At 55.5% G+C, this 10,355-nt stretch overlaps 1 long non-coding RNA gene across 1 annotated transcript; it reads left to right on the plus strand.

Moving 5' to 3' along the window:
- The first annotated feature begins 558 nt into the window (after nucleotides 1-558).
- LOC116854643 lies at nucleotides 559-8,457 on the plus strand. The gene is made up of 3 exons (XR_004380200.1): nucleotides 559-871; nucleotides 7,417-7,507; nucleotides 8,008-8,457. It is a non-coding gene; the product is annotated as an uncharacterized LOC116854643 (long non-coding RNA).
- The last annotated feature ends 1,898 nt before the right edge of the window (nucleotides 8,458-10,355 follow it).

Raw genomic sequence — 10,355 nt, forward strand, 5'->3', positions numbered from 1 at the left:
AGACCCCTTCACGGACCTTCCTCCCTCTCAGGTACATCGGATCCCTTGGTCCCCTCCCCCTCTCCCTCATCCACCAGAGAATTACCTGGCATTTGTGCCCGGGGGGTGGGGTGGGAGGGTTGTCACCGATGCATGTGAGGCTCTGCATGGGAACACGTGTGAACCCATGCTGGGCTTACATCCCCCTCTCACCACTACCAACTTGTGCTAGCGGCTTTCTCCAGCCCAGAACATTCCAGACTCACCACCTTCAGGGTGTGATTATACCCACAGAAGTTAAGGCTCAGCTTTTGAGTTTCTAAATAAAAGTCTGAAGCGTGTGTCTGCGCGCAGCCCAGGGAGGAAGGAGATGCTCGCCCAGTCGGTGGGCACAGAGGAAGCCCGCGCTTCCTGAGACGCCAGATCGGGTGGGGGAGGACAGGCAGTTGAGACTTAAGTAGCCATGGGGCTCCTGTGGGGTTCCCCTAGCTCCTCCGGGGGTTCCCCTAGCTCTGCCCCCCAGGGTCAGCAGCCAGCGGTCAAAAGCACCCCCGGTGGAAGAACACAGCGCCTGGAGGGCATGGCAGCGCACACCCGCCACATCCCTGCCAGAAGGCTGCTGTCCCACTGTCCCTGCCAGAGCCCAGCGGCCCAGACACACCCCAGGAGAGCAGGCAAAAGGAGAACTCAATGCACCAGCACGATCCCTTGTCTAGAAGGGACCAAGCAGCAGAAGCATAGAAAAAGCAGGAACGGAGTAGAGGCAAGAAATAAGAAGACGTTTAGTTCCTGTAAACGTCACGTGAAGTCGTGGCCTGAAGAAGTTTGCTGCCCAAAAGGTGACCTCAGCGGGGGGTGAGGGGAGCGTGGACACCCTGGGCCCAGCAGCTGAGTGAGTGAATGCCCACAACCCACCCAGCGTGGGCTGGGGGAGCATCCTGAGGCCAGCCCAGGTCACCTGAGGGGCTGCAGGGGCTGGGCGGTCCCTCCCCTCCTCACTCTCCTCTCCCTTCTCACCACCTGCCAGCCCCTCTGGTGATGGCATGCCCCAAGGGCTGAGGGGTGTGACACCCAAGCCCCTAATCCTGTCATTAGTGATAATTACTCCAGTCGGCACCAGGGGAGCCGGAGGGGACGGCCTTGGCACACACCCCAGGCATCTACCCATCTGCCCACTGTGTCAGAATACCAGGGATCCCTGTTAGGCTCTCCTGCCATTGCCGGGCACAAGGCCCATGGGAGGTGGGGCAGGAAGCATGCAGCTGCTGCCCAAGCACTTCCCCAGGGCCACCCCCCACACCCCGTCTCCTGGGAATTCATCCCTTCCACCTGCCCCAGAAGCCTCTCCCTCTCATCTCAGGGTTCTCCTGTGGCCCGAGTCTGGAAACCTGCCTCTGCCCCTTGCTGTACTGCTTCTGCCTCCTGTTGGCTGTGTGACCCCAGAGAAGTTGCTTCCTCTCTCTGGGTGTTTCCTCCTCCCTTAAACCAGGGGCTGGATTTAATCGCCTTCCAGCTGCTTCATCCTGCAAACCCTCTCCCACAGGGCTTGTGTCCACCTGCAGCCCTAAGGGTCCTATTTGCTTCCTTCCCTTCTCCCTTTACCCCCACCCCTGCCACTCTACTCCCTCCTCCCTCTGTCCCCCTCCTCCCCTGCCCTCCCTTCCCCTTTCCTTTCCTAGCCCTGCTCCCACCTGCCAGCAGTCTCCTCTCTCCCTGTCAATTAGACCGGCTCTGGCAGGGTGCTCAGAGAACAGGCTAGGGCACCCAGCTGGAAAATTGGGTGTCGGCCGGCTGCCTGGAATCCTAATGCCCCCGGCCCTGCCCTCCTCTCCTCTCCCCTCTCCCTGAGCTGCTGGCTGGGGATGATCCCACTCCCCTGCTGCTCCCCCTCCCCCAAGATCTGTAGGCACCTTTCACCTCCCTGAATGGGAGCCAGTGCCCCACTCCACTCCCCTGCACCCCACCAAGCTCCTCTGTCCCCTCCCTTGAGTTCTGGCTTTCTGGCTATGGGCAGAATCCAAAGCTTGGAGGAGAGAGCACTGGGCTGGTAGTCCCAAGTGTGGCCTCCCTGCCCATCCCACTCTGGGCCTCACTTTGCCCATCTGTAAAATGAGATTCCTCCTCAAAGCCCCACTGCGTGGCCTCCACACCTTTCAGTTTTTTGGCCAAAGCAAGAGGCTGCTGAGAGTTCACTCCGATCCTGCTCTGGTGGCTGGCCTCATCATTTATTTTGTTTTGTTTTTACTAAGAATGGGTTTCTCCCAGACCTTCCCTCTGTCCTGGGGACCGCCTCCTGCCTGGCCCCCAAGCAGACAGTGTTTGCGTGCCTCCTGGGGCCCCCTAGGCTCCCTGACTCTGAGCTGGCAGTCCTCCAGGGTGGGGTGGGGGCACACAGGTGACCCCAGCCCTCCTTCCGCCCTCCCAGGCAGCCCAGGAGGGTACCTCTGGCTGGAACTAGAAGATGCGGTCTCCCCTCCCACCACCTGCTCCCATCTGAAGCCCACACGACCACCCCCAACCCTGTCTCAAAAGCCCAACCCTGTGTGGGCTCCTCAGACCCGGATATGTCAGACATTGGCAAGGGGGGAGGACACCGATGGATCATCCAGCTCGGTGGGTTTCTTTAGTAATTAATGTTGCTTTCCATAATGATTGTTTAATTACCCAAGTAATAAGTAACCCTAGCGAGTAGCCTCTTAGTGTCCTCCTTAGAACACACCGTCCCTCAGCCGGTAGGGCCTATGCAGGACCCCAGGGGACCTCCCATCAGTCCAGACTCCAGCAGTCTTCAGGGAAGAATCCTTATCAAGTACCAGCTGTGTGCTGGGTACATGCTGGGACTCTGGGGACATAGTGAGGAACCCGACAGACAAGTCCTCTAATTAGAAAAGAAGATCATTTCAGAGTATAATGGAAGGAAACCTAAGAGTGAGGAGATAGTGACTTGGGGCAGCGTCAGATTTGAGAGCTCTGGGGACACCCAGACACCCAGGGGAAGGGGACGCTGAGAAAGGGCCCCGAATGATGAGAAGCCAATATGCAAAGGTTTGGGGCTTGTCATTCTAGATGGTGGGAACAGCGTGTGCAAAGGCCCTGAGGCTGAACACGTGGTTGTCTGAGTCACAGGCGGCCAGTGCAGCTGAGACCGAGGGCGGTAAAAGACACAGCCCAAGCTAGACCACGTCTTGCCTGGTTGACCCTAGAAATTATAGACAATGCATTCTAAGCAAAAAAAAAGCAGCCCTTGGAGATTTTAGGCACAAGAGAAGAAGTGTCTCCTTTTGTTCGTTTTAAATGATCTCGATATTCTGGCTGCTGGCACAAAGTGGGTAGATAGGGATGGTGTGGCAAGAACGGAAGCTGGGAGGCCAGTACAAGGGATGTGCAGTGATGTGGGCAAGAGACACTGGAGGCCAAAGGGGTTCTGGCCATAGAGTGTCGTGGGGTGAGGTTCTATCCACGACAGTGAGAAGCACTTTCCAGGACCCTCTGCCCGCTTCCCTCCAGCTCTATATCTTGGTTCTTTTTAATTTCTTCCTCCTACCAAAGTTCTGCCTCCTCTTACATCCAGCCTCCAGCAGGGAAAGTCAGGTGCTTCTCAGCTTTGTCCAATTCTGCAACTGCCGTGCTGGGGAATGGAGGGGAGGCAGAGGGGTGTTCAGGTCCTGGAGGGAAGGAGGTACAAGGAGCAGAGCCCCCCACCCTGGGAGGGTGTCTAGTCCAACAGCAGCACGTATAAAAAACAACCAGATCTTTCACACGGCAAAGGTTGACCTCCAGCCGTTCTTTCTCCGGGACCTTATTATGCTAAGAGTGACCAAAGAGTGACCTCCTCGGCTTTGAGTCACTTCACAAAAGTCCGCGTTCTATTACCCGAATCTGGGTCATGTCAGGGTCCAGAAAAGGATGCAGCCCTGGAAGCGAGGAAAAAGGCAAGCCACACAATGGGAAGAGATATTTGCAAACAGGAGTCAGTTACCAATCAGGGCGAGAGAAGGAGATAACCTGAGAGCAAAGTGCACCAGTGACTTGAATGAGCTGCGCGAAAGGGGTGCCCACGGGGTTCCCAGAGATGGGAGCAAGGGCTTAGCTTCATTATCAGGATCACATGGATTACCAGTGTATGCCCCTCCCCCGGAGGAAATGAAATGAAACAGCTAGACCGTATGGAGGGCTGGCAAGGAGGCAGCACAATAAGAACTTCCGCGAACGGTTGACGGACGGATGTGGAAATTGGGGCAAGGACGAGGGAAGCTCTCTGATCATAAAGCTGAACGTCCACACCCCCTCTGGCTGAATGATTCCTGCCGCGGTGAAGAACCATTAGGAGCGAGCACATAGACCCCCCAACACCTGCGGAAGTTCGTTCATAGCAGCTTGATTCCTCGTGGTCCCATTCTGAAACAACCCACATGAGGGTCAGGAGGGGAAGGGCTGAATTAGTGGTGGTATATTTCACAGCCGGGAAAACAGGCCACTTACAGCACACTCAACGCGGGAACTCTCGCAGACACACTGCTGAGGGAAGGCAGCCAGACCCAGATGACCACATACCACACGATTCTGTTCATCGAACGTTCATTCACACGAGTTAGGAGTCGAGAGAGCCGCGATCCTGGCAGGGCAGCCAGAGACCCGAAGGAGACATAAGGGGCCTCGTGGAAGGCTGGTCACAGACCCGGGTCTTTCCCCAGAGGGCTGTGTCGTGAGCAAGCTCACTTTGTGAGAAATCTCACATTTTGATCTGTGTACTTTCTGTGTGTGTGTGTGTGTGTGTGTGTGTGTGTGTGTGTACATATATAGTAACTTCAAATGTGTTAACTTAAAAAAAAAAAAGAAAAGAAAACCCTGCAGCAGGGTTTCGATGGGGAGGTAATAGGCATTCCCTAGCCCCACAGGACATTGGTGTGTGACCTTCCATACCTTTTTATATGCAATTATATAGCTCAGTTGGATTTAAAACACACGCGCACACACACAACCGGGATTCTGCCATATCCTATTGGGTTGTTGTTTTTCCTATAATAGAGGCTGTCAACCTTGGCACTACCGACATCTGGGACGGGACCACTCTGTGTTGTGGGCTGTCTTCTGCACTGGGGGGCGTTCTGTAGGGTTATAGCCCTGGCCTCTAGCTGCCAGGGTTGTTGCTCCCAAAACCGACCATCAGAAGTGGCTCCATGGCCCAAAGTCCCTGGAGAGTACAGCTGCCAGATAAAACACAGGCCATCCAGTTAACAGGCACCATCTGAAATTTTTCTGACTTTAAAAAAATTATGCATTGTTTACCTGAAATTCAAATTTAACTGCTTGCCCTGCGTTCTCATTTGCTTCATCTGGCAACTTACTGCGGGGACAGAATCGTTCGGGTTGAGAACCCGCGGCACCTGCTGTGTGGCTGGGTCCCTCTCAGGACACGAGGTCACCCCTCATTCTCTGCGATGGCTCTGTTGGTTCCGTGGCACAGAACGGGCCCTGGCTGGTTGGACCCTCCGTTCTGATGGACGTTTTGCTTGCTGCCGGCCCGGAGGTTTCCGCAGCGGGGAGCCGAAACCCGGCTCCGTCTCGTGGGCACCACCAACACAGTCGCGGTTCGGCACGGCAGGAAGCAGGAGTGCCTGGGGTTCCTGGGGCAGCAGCAGCCTCTTCCGTCTTTCTGCGGCCTCCGCCATCGTCTCACAGGTGTCCTCCCCAAGCCAGCTGTGTCCCAAGGCCTCCCCGGAACGCCCTCCGGTCCCCCTTAGACCAATCAGGAGCACCCATGGTGGTGGTGGTGGTTCTCACTCCTGTCGCCGGGAACGCGTGGATACTGTTGGAGAGGACGTGCGGGGAGCACGTGGGCAGTGAACACCACTCAGCTCACTCCGAATTGGCCCTGTTGCTAATACTCCCTTCTACACCAGGAGTATCAAGCAGATCGTGGGCCATCGCCCCTCCCCCCACCCCAGTCTCCCCCTTCCCCAGCCCTTCAGTACACGCCTCTGCTCTTAGACACTAGAGATGCTCTAACCCAGGCCTGCTCCCATCACCCTGCCAGCTCTTGTGTGTCCCCCTGTGGCTTCCTTGCGCCTCCTCAAACAAGCCAAACCCCACTCGGCCCCAGGGCCCTTGCATCTGCTGCTCCCTGTCCCTAGATCAATGTCTAGGGCACCTTCTCACCAGTCAGGTCCCTGCTCAGACATCATCTGGTGACTGGCCTCCCCTCAAATCCCCATCAAATGCAGCCTTGTCTCCCCATCTCAGGATCTCCTTTCCCATTGTTGCCAGAGGCCAAATCACCTTCTGGACCTAATCTTATCAACAGTCTTCCCACTTGGAAGGTCAGCTCCTTGAGGGCCAGAGCTCAAGTTCTTTGTCCTTGGGGCTAAGGACTGCTGTGTCCTTGGGGTCTGCTGGGAGCAGCCCGTGGAAACGGGAAGTTCTCTGCTTCCCTGACTGAACCAAGCAGGAGAGGACGCGCCTCTGTGTACCGCGTGAGGCTGGTCCCCTACCCACAGCTAAGAAGTCTAAACACTCAGAAAACCAAACCCCTTTCCTTTTACCTATTTGGCAGCAAACCTGACCCAAATTGTTAGACTATTTAAAGTCTTTGTTTATCTTACTGTGAATATGGATGCAGTTTGCTGAAGAAATCATGTTTTGTTAGGGGGTGATCTTGGGCTGGGCTCCCCAAAAGCAGGGCCAGAGATAGGACTTGGATGCAGGTGGTTTATGTGGAAGGGGATGCCAGGAAGCAGGAGGCAGCGACTGGGAAGAGTTCGAGGAACTGGGAAAAGCCCAAACAAGGGTCGTTTTTGGGGTCACTGCAGAGGACCATGGGGCACAGTCGACCTCTCTACGAGGGGTCCTCTGGGACCTCGTCGAAAGGACTAGAAGCATCTGAGCACTCACCCAGCTGCCCTTGGGCCCTATCAGGTAAGGGTATCCCCGGAGGCACTCACTCCCCAGAACTTCCCAGCTGCCCTTGAGGGGGGCCACTGTCTGTAAGAGGTTGAAATCAGAGAGGGTTGAAGACCTCAAGGAGTCCCCAGCATGAAGCACCCTCACACCCTGCAAGGGAACACCCCAGAGTGGGGCATATGGAGCAAATCGCTAAAATCTGGAACACGTCTGGCCCCAAAGGTTTCAGGTTCCTAGGACAGATCGCCAGATTCCGGGAGCCACGTTGAAGAGAGTCCCATATGGACTTTTGGATATTTTGATTTGGCCAAGAGCCCTCTGAACCGGCTGTCTACACCACACGCTCCCTCTGACCGAGTGTGAATATAGCCCATCTACCCCCACAGATGACAGTGGGATGGTAGCTCAGTGGGGACAGGAAAGGCAGACACTTGCATGTGTGCCCTGTATCAGGTACTGTTCTCAGAATTATTGCTCACCGAGACTACAGATGAATGCTGTTTTTTGTTTTTCTCAATCTTTTTTTTTTTTTTTCAGGTGACTTAACACCCAAAAAAGGCACAAGGCGCTGAAGGGACAGATCTGATCCATGCATGCTGGTTAAGTCCACGGCAGGAGTCCAGCCCAGGTAGCTTATTAACCACAGTGCCACACGGTCTCTAGTGCTACAACAGTCTTTTCCTTCTCGCCAATCTCCTGAACAAAAAAGGACAGTTCATGATCTGACTTCGCATTTTTTTAAAGATTTTATTTATTTATTTGAGAGAGAGAATGAGAGAGAGAGAGAGCATGAGAAGGGGAGAAGGTCAGAGGGAGAAGCAGACTCCCCATGGAGCCAGGAACCCGATGCGGGACTCGCTCCCGGGACTCTGGGATCATGACCTGAGCTGAAGGCAGTCGCCCAAACAACTGAGCAACCCAGGTGCCCATGACTTTGCGTTTCTCTATGGTCACTTTATCAGTTAGAATTAGGCATGGGGACAAACACCAGAGACCTAAGCCAGAAATGTATTGCTCAAGTAAAATCTCGAGCTTGGCCGTCTAGGGCTGACATGGCAGCTCTTCCCCACAGTGGCATCACCCAGCCTCTTTTCTTGTTACTTGCTGTGTATCATCTCTTGTTCCCAGGATCTCACAGTACAGTATGGCTGCCAGAGCCCCGACCATCATGTCCTGTCTTCCAGCCAGCAGAAGAAAGGAAGGATAAAGGAAAAGGAGACCAAGAGCACCTGCCAGCTATCTTTTCAGGAAGGTTCCGGGAATCTGCTACTTCTCTCTGGCCAGAACTTGGGCACATGGCCTCACCTCGATGTGAGGCTAGGGAGTGTTTTTATTCTAGATGACCCTGTGGCCAGCCAAAAATCAAGGAGTTTGCTCCTATGGAAGAAAGGAGGGTGGATATTGGAGGACAGCTAGTGATTTCTGCCACATTGGAAAGTTTCTTGGCCATTTTCATTTTACCACCTAAGAATCATCTTTCCAGTACTCTCCTTTTCCTATTGTATGGGTTACCCTTGTCTTAGTTTTAGTTATCCTTCGTATGGGGGACTCACTACTTACCAAACAATCTGTAACAACCATGCTTGGCCCTGAAGATTGATGTCAAAATCAGATGCGCGCAGATTAGCACCAGACCAAATGCTGGCTTCCTTTCCTTGAAGTCAGGGGTTCCCCGATGCTGGAGGGTCTCACAATCTCCTGGAGTGCTAAGAACTCAGAGGCTGGGCTCATTGAAAGGCAAGGAGGGCCTGCAACTTTGTGCTTTTGCCAAGTTCCCCCGGCGGGAAGGACGCCCACTGAAGTTTGAGGTTGCCCTAAGTTGTTAGCCGACTTCTCCATACCGTCATTCACTTCCTCGTCGCTGGGAGCAGCGCGTGTGTGGCTGGGCTCCCCCCCTCCTTCGGAGCCCCCTTGCCCCATGCATCTTTGCATCTCCCAGAGACAGATGGGGTCTCCCTTGAGCCTTCGCTTTGACAGGCTACAAAGTCTCGTCCTCTCCCCTGTCCCTTGCCTGAGGAAGATTCCCAAACCCTTCCAAATGGGATCGTTTTCTGCAGACACACCGCAGTAGGTCTCCCCAGGTGGGGTCTGGGCAGGACAGAAGAGCACACAGAAGCTTCGCCTCCCCCAGCCTGGACCCTGTGCTTCTGTGCACATGGCCCATGGTTGCCCCTAGGCCTAGAAGTGGCTCTGCCAGCCTGTGAGCAGACACGGAGCACACACTGCCGCGTCCAGGAAGAGAAGCAACACATCCATGGCCTCTCTCTGTGTGTGGCTGCGAGGAACACAGACCCCGGACACTAGCAAGCTCCACAGAGACGCTGTCTTGCAAGTAGGTGGGGGCAGGCAGGTCCAGGCCCTGCGGGACCCTCAGCTCTGCCATTTCTTCAAACACAAGCTTCATGCTCCTTCCCCTTGGCCTTCCCTGGGTGTCGGCTTAGCTCCCAGGGAGGGTCCTCGTGGCCACAAGGTTGGAGGGGTTCCAGGTATCTGTGAACAGTTAGATCCAACAGGGTCTTCAGAGGAGGTCAGAGACCCCCCCCCCACCCCACCCCGGAAGTCCACCAGCAGGTGTCCCCTCCCTGGTGGGAACCGGGTAACATGACCATTCCTAAACCAATCACTGGCAAGGGGGGTAGGACCACCACCACGGTGGCCTCAGCCCAGTCCAGCCTGGCCCTGGGCTGGGGACGGGACCCTGTCCAATGCTGTATGTTGGTGGGGAGGGATCTCCTGAGTGAAAGGAGAGGGTTCTTTACAGGAAGGTAGAGGGGAGAAAGGGAGGTCCAGCGGGGAAACCCCAGCAGAGAGAAGAGCGTGCCCGGGTGAAGAGCCAGCTCAGCCTGGCTTGGGGAGGCAGTGGGTTTCTTTCCCCAGACACGGGCACAACCAGATGCATGCTCCCCACAGTCCCTCCCTCCCGCAGCTGCAAGGAGAGGGAGCGGGGCTCACTACGGTGTCAGGCAGGAGGCCAGTCTGGAAGCTGCAACGGATCACTCTAGGGGAAAGCCCCCAGGGGGAATGGTGTCCATGGAAGGGGTAGTTAGCTTGGAGAAGGGCTTTCCAGGTAAAGTCTGCGGCACCGCCGGTGGCAGTGAGGGGACAGCTCAGAAAAGACCACCTGTGATGTTGACTGGGACAGCTGAGTGGTGCCACTTAAGGCGAGGCAGGAGGTCTGGGGGGGGAGCCGGGAGTATCTGGGCTGGATCTGTGGCTGAGAGTCATCAACAGATGGACAGTGTCTAAAGCCCTGGGGCCCTGGAGAGCGCATGCCCTGGAGAATCAATGTGCGGACACTTCCCGAGCACACATGCCTTTCTCCAGATATTAAAGGGGTCCAGCAACATCGAAGATACAATCCATAGGAACTCACAATCCAGCCAGAGGCAGTCAGGGAAGGAGAGGAAGGAGCTGGGTGGTGGGAGCCACACCCCCTACAGGGCAGCCGCCAGCACTCACCTCTCCACGCCTCCAGA

The sequence above is a fragment of the Lontra canadensis genome, unplaced genomic scaffold (assembly GCF_010015895.1).
Source record: "Lontra canadensis isolate GAN:19392208 unplaced genomic scaffold, GSC_riverotter_1.0 scaffold93, whole genome shotgun sequence".
Lineage (NCBI taxonomy): Eukaryota > Metazoa > Chordata > Mammalia > Carnivora > Mustelidae > Lontra > Lontra canadensis.